This window comes from Leucopleurus acutus (genome assembly GCF_964270905.1).
Source record: "Leucopleurus acutus genome assembly, chromosome: 2".
Classification (NCBI taxonomy): Eukaryota; Metazoa; Chordata; class Mammalia; order Artiodactyla; family Delphinidae; genus Leucopleurus; species Leucopleurus acutus.
In genome coordinates, this window is record NC_139143.1 from 192,100,464 (window position 1) to 192,116,681 (window position 16,218).

The window sequence follows — 16,218 nt, forward strand, 5'->3', positions numbered from 1 at the left end:
GGGTCAAAGGAGTTAAAGGTGTCTGTGTGGTACTCAGTTTAGTAGAGGTAACAGATCAAGCATGTTTCAATCTTTAAAGACTAGAAGAAGAATAAAATATATGATGTCTAACAAGCTAACAGAGAAAGAAAGGCATAAAACAACCAGAAACAAGAGGGAAAGGGATCAGATGGGCCCAATAGAAAATCTAATAGCCAGATGGTAAATTTAAAGCCCAAAATATCAGTAATTATATGTAAAAGTACTAAATGTTCCAATTAAACGATAAAGATTGTCAGACTGTATTTAAAAAAAAAAACCTAACTATATACTGCTTGTGACACACTTTGATTATGAAGATGCAAAAATCAAAATGAAAAAGATGGAAAAATCTGTGCCCTGTAAAACTAACCCAAAGAAAGCTGGTGCCTTTCATGCACAGATATCAGAGACAGGCAGACATCAAGGAAAGAATCTGGATGAGAGATAAAGGGGGATGGCCACTCCATCAGGGAAACACAATAACTTTAATTTTTATGAAACTAATACTTCAAAACATATAAGGCAACAAGTGACAGATGTAAAGTGAGAAATTGGCAAGATTATAATTATAATGGGAAGTTGTTCATCTGCCTCAGCCTGTAATTGATAGAAAAAGCAAAAGTTCAGTAAGAATGTAGACAGTTTGAAAATGTGAATTAAAATGACACCCGATTTACAGATATACAACACTGTACCCCCAAACTGCAGGACACACATTCTTTTCAAGTGTATAAGGAATGTTAACCAAAGTTTATCATATCCTGAGCCGAACACAGACCTCACAAACTTCAAGGGCAGGGTCAGGATGACAGACAGTAAGGTGAGGCTTCCGAAATATGAAGAGACATTCATTCCCAGACTCATGCAAGTATGGAGTTATCACTGATCACAGTGGAATTAGGCTAGAAGTCAATTATATAAAGGTAACTCTAATGCAGGGAAATTTTCCTGATAAGAAGAATTCTCAGAAAACAATAAAAGGGAACATTTTACCCTGATAAAGAGCATCTGCAAAAAGCCTAGAGCATGTATTACACTTCGTGGTGAAGGTCTCCCCAAGATCAGAAATGAAACAAGGATGTCTGTTCCCCCTGCATCTATTAAGCCTACGCTGGAGGTCCCAGCCAGTGCAATATAGCAAGAAAAAGAAATTAAAGGCATTTGGTTGGAAAGGAAGAAATAAAACTTTTATTATTTGCAGACAACATGATTTTATATGCAAAATATCTTAAAGAATTCAAAGATAAACCATGATTAAGTAAATTCATTGTGGTCACTGGGTCCAAGGTCAATATACAAAAGTAAATTACATTTCTATGTGTTAGTGTTGTTGACCCACAACAAGAAATGAGATGGACCAACCCACCCCACATAAAATTTGGTTCAGATATAGATACTGCTGATCAGATATATAGACACACACGCGCGCACGTGCACGCGCACACACACACACACACACACACGTCCCAAGAGAATATAAGAAGGTTTACCACTCATACAATGAGGCTTTCTGGGGAGTGCATCGCTGACTCCCAGGCTAGTCTGGAAATGGCTTGAAAGAGCTTGGCCTGGGTTTATACAGTGGTTAGGGAGTGGGCAGGGTGAGGGCCCCACATACAGGCTGGGGCTTACAGGGACAATAAAAAAATTAGAAAATAAAACAACAGAAAATGAAATGATATTTACCATAACATAAAAAATCAAATACCTAAGAACAAGTGTTATATGTGCAATACCTCTCACAGAAAACTACAAAACATTGTTTTAAAAAGGTAATGATGAATGTGGAGAAAAGGGAATCCTCTTGCCCTTTTGGTAGAAATGTAAATTGCTGCAGCCACTGTGGAAAATAGTATGGAGATTCCTCAAAAAATTGAAAATAGAACTACCATATGATCCAGCAATTCCACTCCTGGGTATTTGTCTGAAGAAAACAAAAACACTAAATAGAAAAGATACATGCACCCCAGTGTTCATTGCAATACTATTTACAATAGCCAAGACATGGAAGCAACCTATGTGTCCATCAACAGATGAAAGCATAAAGAAGATGTGGTACATATATACAATGGAATATTACTCAGCCATAAAAAAAAGAATTAAATAAGGCCATTTGGGAGAACATAGATGGACCTAGAGGGTATTATGCTAAGTGAAATAATTCAGACAAAGAAGGACAAATAAGAGTTGCAGCGGGGATAGGGGAGGATGTGGGTGACGGCCATTTCTTCTAGATGCTAGGGAATGCAGCTGGACCTGGATCCAAAGCATATCAACCAGGCCCAGAGGGCAGCGCCTGGCTGGAGGACCAAGTGGAGCACAGAAGGCCAACCACCCTGTGCCTTTGGATTGGAGAATTTAACCCATTTACATGTAAGCCATGTGGCTTACAGGATCTTGGTGCTCCAGCCGGGTGTCAGGCCTGAGCCTCTGAGGTGGGAGGGCCAAGTTCAGGACATTGGACCACCAGAGACCTCCCAGCCCCATGTAATATCAATCGGTGAGAGTTCTCCGTGAGATCTCTGTCTCAATGCTAAGACCCAGCTCTACTCAACGACCAGCAGGCTCCAGTGCTGGACTCCCCATGCCAAACAATCAGCAAGACAGGAACACAGCCCCACCCATTAGCAGAGAGGCTGCCTAAAATGATAATAAGTTCACAGACACCCCAAAACACATTACTGGACATAGCCCTGCCCACCAGAAAGACAAGACCCAGCCTCATCCACCAGAACATAGGCACCAGTCCCCTCCACCAGGAAGCCTACACAACCCACTGAACCAACCTTACCCACTGGGGGCAGACACCAAATACGACAAGAAATACAAGCCTGCAGCCTGTGAGAGGGAGACCCCAAACACAGTAAGCTAAGCAAAATGAGAAGACAGAGAAATACACAGCAGATGAAGGAGCAAAGTAAAAACCCACCAGACCAAACAAATGAAGAGGGAATAGGCAGTCTACCTGAAAAGGAATTCAGAGTAATGATAGTAAAGATGATCCAAAATCTTGGAAAGAGAATGGAGAAAATACAAGAAACGTTTAACAAGGACCTAGAAGAACTAAAGAGCAAACAAACAATTATGCATAACACAATAAATGAAATTAAACATTCTCTAGAAGGAATCAATAGCAGAATAACTGAGGCAGAAGAATAGATAAGTGACCTGGAAGACAAAATAGTGGAAATAACTACCATAGAGCAGAATAAAGAAAAAAGAATGAAAAGAATAGAGGACAGTCTCAGAGACCTCTGGGACAACATTAAACACACCAACAATCGAAATATAGGGGTCTCAGAAGAAGAAGAGAAAAAGAAAGGGACTGAGAAAATACTTGAAGGGATTATAGTTGAAAACTTCCCTAATATGGGAATGGAAATAGTCAATCAGGTTCTTCAGGAAGCACAGAGAGTCCCATACAGGATAAATCTAAGGAGAAACATGCCAAGACACATATTAATCAAACTATCAAAAATTAAATACAAAAAAAATATTAAAAAGCAGCAAGGCAAACACAACAAATAACATACAAGGGAATCCCTATAAGGTTAACAGCTGATCTTTCAGCAGAAACTCTGCAAGCCAGAAGGGAGTGGCAGGACATATTTAAAGTGATGAAAGGGAAAAACCTACAACCAAGATCACTCTACCCAGCAAGGATCTCATTCAGATTCGACAGAGAAATCAAAATCTTTACAGACAAGCAAAAGCTAAGAGAATTCAGCACCAAAAAACCAGCACTACAACAAATGCTAAAGGAACTTCTCTAGGCAGGAAACACAAGAGAAGGAAAATACCTACAATAACAAACCTGGAACAATTAAGAAAATGGTAATAGGAACCTACATATAGATAATTACTTAAATGTAAATGGATTAAATGCTCCAACCAAAAGACACAGGCTTGCTGAATGGACACAAAAACAAGACCCATATATGTGCTGTCTACAAGAGACCCACTTCAGACCTAGGGACACATACAGACTGAAAGTGAGGGGATGGAAAAAGATATTCCATGCAAATGGATATCAAAAGAAAGCTGGAGTAGCAATTCTCATATCAGACAAAATAGATTTTAAAATAAAGACTATTACAAAAGACAAAGAAGGACACTACATAATGATCAAGGGATCAATCCAAGAAGAAGATATAACAATTGCAAATATTTATGCACCCAACATAGAAGCACCTCAATATATAAGGCAAATGCTAACAACCATAAAAGGGGGAATCGACAGTAACACAATCATAGTAGGGGATTTTAACACCCCACTTTCACCAATGGACAGATCATCCAAAATGAAAATAAATAAGGAAACACAAGCTTTAAATGACATATTAAACAAGATGGACTTAATTGATATTTATAGGACATTCCATCCCAAAACAACAGAATACACTTTCTTCTCAAGTGCTCATGGAACATTCTCCAGGATAGATCATATCTTGGGTCACAAATCAAGGCTCGATAAATTTAAGAAAATTGAAATTGTATCAAGTATCTTTTCTGACCACAAGGCTATGAGACTAGGTATCAATTACAGGGGGAAAAAAACCTGTAAAAAATACAAACACATAGAGGCTAAACAACACACTACTAAATAACCAAGAAATCACTGAAGAAATCAAAGAGGAAATCAAAAAATACCTAAGAACAAATGACAATGAAAACATGACGGCCCAAAACCTATGAGATGTAGCAAAATAGTTCTAAGAGAGAAGTTTACAGCAATACAATCCTACCTCAGGAACAAGGGAAATGGCAAATAAACAACCTAACCTTATACCTAAAGCAATTAGAGAAAGAAGAACAACAAAAAAAAAAAGTTAGCAGAAGGAAAGAAATCACAAAAATCAGATCAGAAATAAATGAAAAAGACATGAAGGAAACAATAGCAAAGATCAATAAAACTAAAAGCTGGTTCTTTGAGAAGATAAACAAAATTGATAAACCATTAGGCAGACTCATCAAGAAAAAAAGGGAAAAGACTCAAATCAACAGCATTAGAAATGAAAAAGGAGAAGTAACAACTGACACTGCAGAAACACATAGGATCATGAGAGATTACTACAAGCAACTATATGCCAATAAAATGGACAACCTGAAAGAAATGGACAAATTCTTAGAAAAGCACAAAATTCCGAGACTGAATCAGGAAGAAATAGAAAATATAAACAGACCAATCACAAGCACTGAAATTGAAACAACTGTGATTTAAAATCTTCCAACAGGGCTTCCCTGGTGGCGCAGTGGTTAGGAGTTCGCCTGCCGATGCAGGGGACACGGGTTCATACCCCGGTCCGGGAAAACCCCACATGTCACGGAGCGGCTAGGCCCATGAGCCATGGCCGCTGAGCCTGCACAGCCGGAGCCTGTGCTCCACAACGGGAGAGGCCACAACAGTGAGAGGCCCGCGTACCACCAAAAAAAAAAAAAAAAAAAAAATCTTCCAACAAAGGAAAGCCCATGACCGGATGGCTTCACAGGCCAATTTTATCAAACATTTAGAGAAGAGCTAACACCTATCCTTCTCAAACTCTTCCAAAATATAGCAGAAGGAGGAACATTCCCAAACTCATCCTACAAGGCCACCATCACCCTGATACCAAAACCAGATAAAGACATCACAAGAAAAGAAAACTACAGGCCAATATCACTGATTAACATAGATACAAAAATCTTCAACAAAATACTAGCAAACAGAATCCAACAGCACATTAAAAGGATCATACATCATGATCAAGTGGGGTTTACCCTAAGAACGAAAGGATTCTTCAATATACAAAAATCAGTCAATGTGAGAAAACCATATTAAAAAATTGAAGGATAAAAACCATATGATAATCTCAATAGATGCAGAAAAAGTTTTCAACAAAATTCAACACCCATTTATGATAAAAACCCTCCAGGAAGCAGGCATAGAGGGAACTTACCTCAACATAATAAAGACCATATATGACAAACCCACAGCCAACATCGTTCTCAAAGGTGAAAAACTGAAACTATTTCCACTAAGATCAGGAACAAGACAAGGTTGCCCACTATTATTCAACACAGTTTTGGAAGTTTTAGCCACAGCAATCAGAGAAGAAAAAGAAATGAAAGGAATCTAAATTGGAAAAGAAGAAGTAAAACTGTCACAGTTTGCAGATGACATGATACTATACATAGAGAATCCTAAAGAGGCTACCAGAAAACTACTAGAGCTAATCAATGAATTTGGTAAAGTAGCAGGATACAAAATTAATGCACAGAAACCTCTTGTATTCCTACACACCAATGATGAAAAATCTGAAAGAGAAATTAAGGAAACACTTCCATTTACCACTGCAACAAAAAGAATAAAATACCTAGGAATAAACCTACCTAAGGAGACAAAAGACTTGTATGAAGAAAACTATAAGACACTCATGAAAGAAATTAAAGATGATACAAACAGATGGAGAGATATACTATGTTCTTGGATTGGAAGAATCAACATTGTGAAAATGACTATACTACCTAAAGCAATCTACAGATTCAATGCAATCCCTATCAAACTACCAATGGCATTTTTCACAGACCTAGAACAAAAAAATTGCACAATTTGTATGGAAACACAAAAGACCCCAAATAGCCAAAGCAATCTTGAGAAAGAAAAACGGAGCTGGAGGAATCAGGCTCCCTGACTTCAGACTATACAACAAAGCTACAGTAATCAAGACAGTATGGTACTGGCACAAAAACAGAAATATAGATCAATGGAACAGGATAGAAAGCCCAGAGATTAAACCCACGCACATATGGTCACCTTACCTCTGATAAAGGGGACAAGAGAATACAATGGAGAAAAGACATCCTCTTCAATAAGTGGTGCTGGGAAAACTGGACACCTACATGTAAAAGAATGAAATTAGAACACTTTCAAACACCATACACAAAATAAACTCAAAATGGATTAAAGACCTAAATGTAAGGCCAGACACTATAAAACTCTTAGAGGAAAACAAAGGCAGAATGTTTTATGACATAAATCACAGCAAGATCCTTTTTGACCCACCTCCTAGAGAAATGGAAATAAAAACAAAAATAAACAAATGGGACCTAATGAAACTTAAAAGCTTTTGCACAGAAAAGGAAACCATAAAAAAGACGAAAAGACAACACTCAGAATGGGAGAAAATATTTGCAAACAAAGCAACTGACAAAGGATTAATCTCCAAAATATACAAGCAACACATGCAGCTCAATATCTAAAAAACAAACAACCCAATCCAAAAATGGGCAGACGACCTAAATAGACATTTCTCCAAAGAAGATATACAGATTGCCAACAAACACATGAAAAGATGCTCAACATCACTAATTATTACAGAAATGCAAATCAAAACTACAATGAGGTGTCACCTCACACTGGTCAGAATGGCCATCATAAAAAAATATACAAACAATAAATGTTGGAGAGGGTGTGGAGAAAAGGGAACCCTCTTGCACTGTTGGTGGGAATGTAAATTGATACAGCCACTATGGAGAGCAGTATGGAGGTTCCTTAAAAAACTAAAAATAGAACTACCATATGACCCAGTAATCCCACTACTGGGCATATACCCTGAGAAAACCATAATTCAAAAAGAGTCATGTACCACAATGTTCATTGCAGCACTATTTACAATAGCCAGGACATGGAAGCAACCTAAGTGTCCATCGACAGATGAATGGATAAAGAAGATGTGGTCATATATACAATGGAATATTACTCAGCCATAAAAAGAAACGAAATTGAGGTATTTGTAGTGAGGTGGATGGACCTAGAGTCTGTCATACCGAGTGAAGTAAGTCAGAAAAAGAAAAACAAATACCATATGCTAACACATATATATGGAATCTAAAAAAAAAAAAAAAAAAAGGTTCTGAAGAACCTAGGGGCAGCACAGGAATAAAGACACAGATGTAGAGAATGGACTTGAGGACACAGGGAAGGGGAAGGGTAAGCTGGGACGAAGTGAGAGAGTGGCATGGACATATTTAGACTACCAAATGTAAAATAGATAGCTAGTGGGAAGAAGCCACATAGCACAGGGAGATCAGCTCGGTGCTTTGTGACCACCTAGAGGGGTGGGATAGGGAGTGTGGGAGGGAGATGCAAGAGGGAGGAGACATGGGGATATATGTATATGTATAGCTGATTCACTTTGTTATACAGCAGAAACTAACACAGCATTGTAAAGCAATTATACTCCAATGAAGACGTTAAAAAGAAAGGACAAATACTGTATGATTTTACTTATATGTGGAATCTAAAAAACAAAACAAATGAACAAACGTAACTAAACAGAAACAGACTCATAGATACAGAGAACTAACAGGTGGTTGCCATAGGGGACAGTGTGGGGAGATGAGAGAAATAGGTGGAAGAGATTGAAATTTACAAACTGTCGTTACAAAATAAATGAATCACCGGTATGAAATGTACAGCGTGAGGAATATAGTCAATTAACTGTGTAACATCTTTGTATGGTGACAGATCATAACTAGACACACCATGTGATCATTTTGAAATGTCTGGAAATATCGAGTCACTATGTTGTGTTGTAGGTCAGTTATATTTCAAAAACCAACAAACATAGAAAAAGAGATCAGATTTGTGGTGAAGAGAGGGGGAATTGGATGAAGGCAGTCAAAAGGCACAAAGTTAGCTTACTTATAAGATAAATAAGTAATGGGGATGTAATGTCCAGCATGGTAATTAACACTGCTGTATGTTATATATGAAAGTTGCTCAGAGTGAATCCTAAGAGTCCTCATCACAAGAAAAAAAATGTTCTCTATTTCTTTAATTCTGTATCTGTATGATGATGGGTGTTTGCTAAACTTACTGTGATAATCACTTCACAATGTATGTAAATCAAGTCATCAGCACGCTGCACACCTTAAATTTATACCGTGTTGGATGTCAGTTATACCTCAATGAAACTAGAAGAAAAAATAAATTCCTCGAAAAGCAATGATGAACCTAAATAAATGTAGGTTCCTATCATTTTCATGTCTTGAAATACAATATTGTAAAGATGTCAATTATCTCCAAATGAATACATGGATCAATATTAATTTTGAAATTCCAACAAGTTGTTATTGGTGGAAGTTGACAAGGCAATTTCGAAGTGTATATGGAAATGAAAAGGGTCAGGAATAGGGAGAAAATCTTACAGGAGGACAATGCAGAGGACCTGCAGTACCCAATGTCAACATTTACCATGAAGCTACAATAACTAAGGAATTGTGGTGTTGGGACAAGGATGGACACACAGACCCATGAGACAGACCCAGTCAGGATAAAGGATAAAGGTGACACTGCAGTGTAAACAGGGGAAGATGGCTTTTCAAGAAAAGGTACTGAGTCATTTGGGCACCAACATGGGAAAAAATAAATCTAGATCCCTACTTCACACCACTCATAAATATCAATTCCTAGAACAATGTGAATTCTACATATGAAAGACAAAACAACAAAATTCCCAGAAGATAACTTGGAGAAAATTTGCATGACTCTGGTGTAGGCAAAGGTTTCTCGAGTAGAACACGTAAACACAGGCATAAGGCAAGAAAGTAAAAAGGCAAAGCACAGACTGAGAGCAAATATATCACATCCAGAACATATAGTGACCTTCTGCAAATCAGTAAGAACAGAAGACAACCAATAATCAAAAAACGGGTAAAAGACGTGTATGGGCATTTCACAAAAGTTATCCTATAAGCAATTGGAAAAAAAAAAACCTTGAAATGTCACTGCTCATCAGGAAAATGCTAATTAAAAGCACAATGGGACCCCTTACATGCCTACCAGAATGGCTAAAATTAAAGACTGGCGACACCTGTGTTGGTGAGGGCACGGAGCCCTGGAACTCCGGTTTGCTGCTAATGAGAATGGAAATCAGTGCAACTTTGGAAAACCGAGAAGCAGTGTTTACTGAAGCTGAACCTACACGTACCTCGTGACCCAGCAATTCCGCTCCGTGGTGTATGTGCTCCGTGGAGATGTGAACACATCCACCAACTGACACGTACAACAGTGTTCAAAGCCCAGAACACACAGCAGCCCAAGGCAGGCACAATCCAAGTGCCCACTGACAGTAGGATGGACGGAGACTGTGGCAGCTCCAAGGTGGCAACAAAGGTAGCAAATCTCAGCCCCATGTGCATGGATTAACCTCGTGGATTAATGCTGAGCGGAAGGAACCAGACACCAAAGAGGCCACACGTGTGATTCCACGTACGTAAAGTTCAGAAAGAGGCAAGACCAGGGTGTGTCGTGGGAGGTATGTGCTTTGCGGAGGAATGTGGAAAATGACAGCTGTGTGGTGCTCAGTGTACTCCCCACGCCACACGCTCAGATCAGGGGAATCAGATCAATCCGTGTGATGGCGTCCCTTCCCAGAGCAGCGTGGTGCTCCTGTGTAGAGGAGCCAGTGCCGCATTCCCTGCCTCTGAGCAGCACGTGAAAGAGATGAACGCTCGTGGCCACGGGAGCTGCACTTGGCCCCTTCGGACATGCGTTCAGCTCTGCACTAAGACCAGAGGTTGGGACTGACATATACACACTACTGTGTATAAAATAGATAAGTAATGAGAACCTGCAGTATAGCACAGGGAACTCTACTCAGGGCTCTGTCGTGACCTAAATGGGAAGGAAAACTAAAAAAGAGTAGATACATGTATAGGTATAACTGATTTACCTTGCTGTACAGCAGGAACTAACACAACATTGTAAAGGAACTATACTCCAATAAAAATTAATTTAAAGAAAAAAGAGACAGAAGGGGGTGGCTGCCTGCCTCTCTCCTCTGCACAGAAATCAAAGCATCCACTGCTTCTTTGTGGGGCACAGGACTCTGGCTGGTCCCCCAGCAGCATTCCCAAACAGTGATGGTGAAATGAGATGTCCATCCTGCCATGACAAGCTCCCAGTGACAATAGAACGAAGGGTAGAAGCACTCCTGGTCGCCTGGGCCAGGCACCAACTGTCCCCTGCCCCACCACAGCCTCAAAGACCCCTGAGCAAGACCCCCATACACCCGGGAGGCAGTGGGGCCAGAGCCGCTGTGTACTTTCCTGGGCCAGAGCTTATGTCAGCTTTGTGGTTTGTCCTAAGACCTTCTCAGCAGGGGGTCAGTGAGCTTCTTTCATGCACTTTCTTTTTTTTTTTTAAACAGAACTGGAAGAATCAGGCTCCCTGGCTTCAGACTATACTACAAAGCTACAGTAATCAAGACAGTATGGTACTGGCACACAAACAGAAATACAGATCAATGGAACAGGATAGAAAGCCCAGAGATTAAACCCATGCACATATGGTCACCTTATTTTTGATAAAGTAGGCAAGACTGTACAATGGAGAAAAGACATCCTCTTCAATAAATGGTGCTGGGAAAACTGGACAGCTACATGTAAAAGAATGAAATTAGAACACTCCCTAACACCATACACACAAATAAACTCGAAATGGATTAAAGATCTAAATGTAAGACCAGACACTATAAAACTCTTTCATGCACTTTTGAATGACGTTTTCATCTCTTCTCAGCCTTTGGCAACACAATTCTTCCACTTAAAACTGAAAAGCATTTTGCAGTTGTCCTGAGGAAAGAAAAAAAAACCCACGCAGTTGGATTTACCTGGAGATCCCTGAGCTTTTTTGGAAAAGAGGCAAAATCTTCAAGGGCTCCGTGCCCATAGCCGACAAAGTTCCATAACAGACAGCGCCCTGAGGGCCGGGGAGATGGGTCTCGGGCCGCTGCAGGCCTCGCGCCCTGGTGCAGCCCTTCAGAACAAAATGATTATGATTTGCATAATGGCATTTCTGTGGGAATCATAATTAATCTTCAATTTCACATTAGTGAGTGTGTAGGAACCCTTTCGCTTCACCAGTTTTTCATCAGAAACCACCATGCTGCCTGAAGACCACTGCAGGTGGCTGGGGACCACCCACGGCCCGTGGAGCACTCTGCAGGAATCTGGTCCAAGGCCAAGAGAGACACGGACAGGCTGGCAGTGCGGGAGCGGGGGCGGGGTGGGGGGCAGAGCGGCGAGAATGGGTTGAACAGGACTCTGTGGTTTTGCTATGCTGGGCCCAGGGTGGCAGACCTGGGGGTCCAGGCTGGGAGAGGCAGCCTGGCCAGGTGTGGGGCCACAACTGCAGGACTCAGGTTTGAACAATAGTCCAACATGACCGCTCACTTGGTGTTTCATGCCCTACGGTAAGATTTATGGGACCGGGCAGCCGAAACCATCCTCCGTGGGGCCCCCCTCAAGTTTTTCCAAATGGCCTTGGGGCTCCAGCTTGATTCCAAATGGCTCCCCAGGGGCTGGACTCCGCCAGCCCACCGGCCCCCCACAGTCCAGCTCCAGCCCCGTGCCCCCTCCCCGCCCACCAGCCCCTTAGGCACCCCAGGGCACAGCCTTGAAACCCCGTCTCCAAACCCACAATCTTGGAACCCAGAGCCTCTGGGGTCCCCAGGGCCTTGTGCCTCAACCACACCTCCCAGACCCGGCCAGAAGGAGGCCGAGTTTCTGGAAGGCTCCAGGTGGTGGAATGCAGGCGGGGAGCCACATGCTCCCAGGGCGGGGCAGCCCACGCTGGGGAGGGGCAGTGCACACAGAGCCCCATTCTCCTCGCCGCTGCCCTCTCTCCAGGGAACGGATTTGCTGAGAAGGTTTCCTGCCCTGTGCCGGACGCTGCTGCTGCCAAGGCCTCTTTGTCCCCTGCTTCCTGACCACCTCCGCCTCCATAAACACCTTCAACCTCACGGCCTGGAGCTGTGGGGTCAGCAGTGCTCGGCCACCCAGCCCACGGCCAGCTGGCAGACCCCAGGGCCCTGCTTCTGCCTTTGCCATCTGTGCCCAGGACGGGCCAGGCAAGGGCAGTGACCCCTCCTGGCTCTGGGGGTGGCAGAGGAGAGGCCCTTGACCCCCCATCCACCCAGGTCCCCGGTCTCTATGCGGAACCGGACCTGCCTGCCGAGGGCGGTTGCAGGGTTACCCGTCGGGTGCTGGGTGCTGACACTGCCTGGCTGGCACGCGGGGTGGTCCGTGTGCCTCACACGTGTGTGCACAGTCAGCCCACACGAGGCCACACGCAGGCCACACGGCGCCACAGCACCAGGTTGAGGCCACTTTAAACGGCAAAATCACCAAAGAAAAGCCCAGAAACGTGGAAAACTCGGCACAGGTAGGCCACGGGAAGGAACCTTGTCCCCACCGTGAGCCGAAGCTCACCCAGGGACACGTGACTCGTGGCTCAGTTTTCACGGCCCCCGCGTGTCTGTGAGTGACCACAGAAGTGCCGCGGCACGGACGCGGAGGCCACAGATAACCGTCAGCAGGGAGGCGAGTCTGAATAGTGAGGGTCGACGGTGCTGTATTCCCCGACTGTACACTTTGAAAGGGTGATGCGTGATGACATCTCAAAAAAGCATGAAATAACATAAAACAAAGCCCGTCAGGAAGAAACAGAAAATCTCAAATGGCAACACACAGACCGGCCCCAGCACCCACTGGCCTTCAGCCCAACCCCTCAGAGAAGCCCCCCTCACCCCATACTTGTCCAGGAGGCCTGGTGCCCCCTCGGCGCTGCCCCCCCGCCCCCGGCCGCCAGGAAAGCATCAGAGACGGTCACCCGGGGACCATCCTCACACCCGCTGGCTCCCAGCCTCTTCTGGCTATATTAGGGAGAGTATGTTTTATTAATATTGGATATTAAAGTTTAATGCTGTGATTACAGGGGACAAATGGGGCTTTCGAGGAGTATTAGAGCTCCAAAGTGAGCCTGTGAGGGAGAGGGACGTTCGTCACGGCCCAGCAGGACGGCCGCCCCATCCATCACGCCCCCTGCCAGACTCCAGCTGTAATTGCCCCTGCGGGGTTCCCGCGGGGTCAGCCTTACCCCAGGGCTCTGAGGCCATGGGGAGGGTACATGGACAACACCAGGGCACCAAGGTCCCCAAAGCACTCCTCCCCTCTCGCCCTGTGGACTGAGCCCATGGGCAGCATGGCATCCCTGGTTTGCCATCTGGGCCCCTCGGGTCCTCCTCCCCCGCTTCGTGGGTCTGGCGCCTTGGAAGCTCGGGTCCAGCAGGGTGGGGTGGGCGCTGGGGCTGCTGGAGGAGGGTTCCAGAAAGGGGAGAGGGCTGACCACCACGACGCCTGACTAGCCCCTCTGGGCAGAGGAAACGGGGTACAGAGCCCCCAGACGTGGCTTCAGCTCAGGCAGCCGGACATCTCACACTTGCTGGCCAACCAGCAAACCAGACGTCTCCCTCCTGCCTCCCTGCCCCCAACGCTGACTGCAGCTCACGTTTCTCTCCACCGATGGGCCATGTGCCTCTGCCCACCGACAATAGCCTGACACACACGCCTTCGTTCTGCACAGGTGCCCGTCAATACGTATTGTGGGCACAGTGGAATCAACCAACACTTTGGGGAAGATGTTGCTGGTGATGAAAAGACCTGGTGACCCGGCCCCAGCATCCACACTCACCAACAATTCCTGCCGCTCGGGCCCATGACCATGGCAGGCATCACCAATCGATCGCCAGGTGCCTCTCTGTTGAGCTCAGACCCAGCCAGAGCCCGTCGGCCCATGGTGTGATCACAGCAGGCGTGCGAGGAGAAACCTGGCCAGACGTCCGACCTTCATGTGGGAAACAGAACTGTGGGTGGGGCAGCCTGGACACCCTCAGTGTCCCCTCGGGAAGGAAGCAAGAACGCAGACTTCCCACGCAGCTCTGCTCCTGGCCGCGCTCACACGCCCACCCCCGGGCCCCAGGGTCCAGCACAGAGCTGGATGCAGCAGGTGCCTAATAAGCGTCTGTGGGTGGCCGTGAGCAGCCCTGTGTAAGGAGCCTCTGTGAAGTGTCTGCCTCCTGCCAGGGACCTGGGGAGACCTCAGAGGACCCCCCACCCCGACCCAGGCAGGCCCAGCCTGGGTCCCCTTCGGCCCAGGTCCCATGAGGGCAAGGGCCTGCTATGAGGACCCCGTGCTGCCTCCCCCGGGGAGCTCAGGCCGCCTCAGGGGATGGGAGCAGCTTGGTTCTGGGGCTCTGGGTGTCCAGGGGCGCAGGCTGAGGGGAGAGCCAGCGGGAAAAGCAGCTCTGGAAGGCTCCGCAGACGGGAACCATTATCCACGGCCACTGGGCCTGTCCTGGGAAGTCGTTAGTGTAAAAAGTAGCAGAAGCGGTGAGTGGAAACAGAGCCTCCCAGCAAAGTGGCCCCACGGGGAGTGACCTCCCCCAGAGGTGACCGCTTGGCCACAGCAACATGCACAGGTGGAGACCGCAGCAGGGGACCGAACCTGCTCCTAGCCCCGGGATCCGGTCTTCAAGGCGGGAGCCAGGATGGGGCGGGGGAGTTCAGGGCCGAGGGGGCAGGGGGAAGTCTGGGAGGCAGGATGCCCAGGGGCTGCTGCAGCAGCTCCTCCCTCCTGAATGCCCTTGACCCCGGCTCAGCGCTGGCTGGGGGCTCCGTGTCCCAGCAGCTCAGAGCACAAACAGAACGGGAGCTCACAGCCAGAAATGCCCAGAGAAACTCGGTGAGGCCCTCGGTCTGTGGCACCCATCCATCCTGGGTGTCCCCGAGCAGCCCTGATTTCACAGAAGCACCGGCTGGAACCTCAGCTCAGCCCTTAACGTGGAAGAGCCCAGCAGGGCAGTCGCGAGGCAGCACCGGGCTGGAGATTTTAGTCGGTGTGATGTCGCTGGCAGCTCCGTAGCTGGCGTCCAGGATGTAGCGGTCCTCCACGGGCGCTCGCACCCCTTCCTTGCGACTCGAGGGGTTAGAGAGAAGCAGAGGGGGTGGCTCAGGTAGGGGCAGAGGTGGCGGCAGCCAGGTGGGGCTGGAGGAGACTTGCTTCTCACCGGAGACTGTTGCACATTCTGAACTTTGCAATATGCTTTTTAAAATAAAATTCAATTAAAAATAAACACCCTCACGCTTGTCTGACTGCATATACCTCTCACCCAGAAATGCTACCTGCCCCCAAAACAGGGAAGGGGGAACGTGTGTCACAGAGACCTGGGACCGCCTCTCTGTGTCAAAAGGTTGCATTTAAAGCAGGAGGACATCGCCCGGAATTTCAAAGACTCCCGTGTGATACGGTAGCCACTAGCTGTCCGTGGTGATTTCAATTTAAATTAATTAAAATAAATACAATTTAAAATCCAG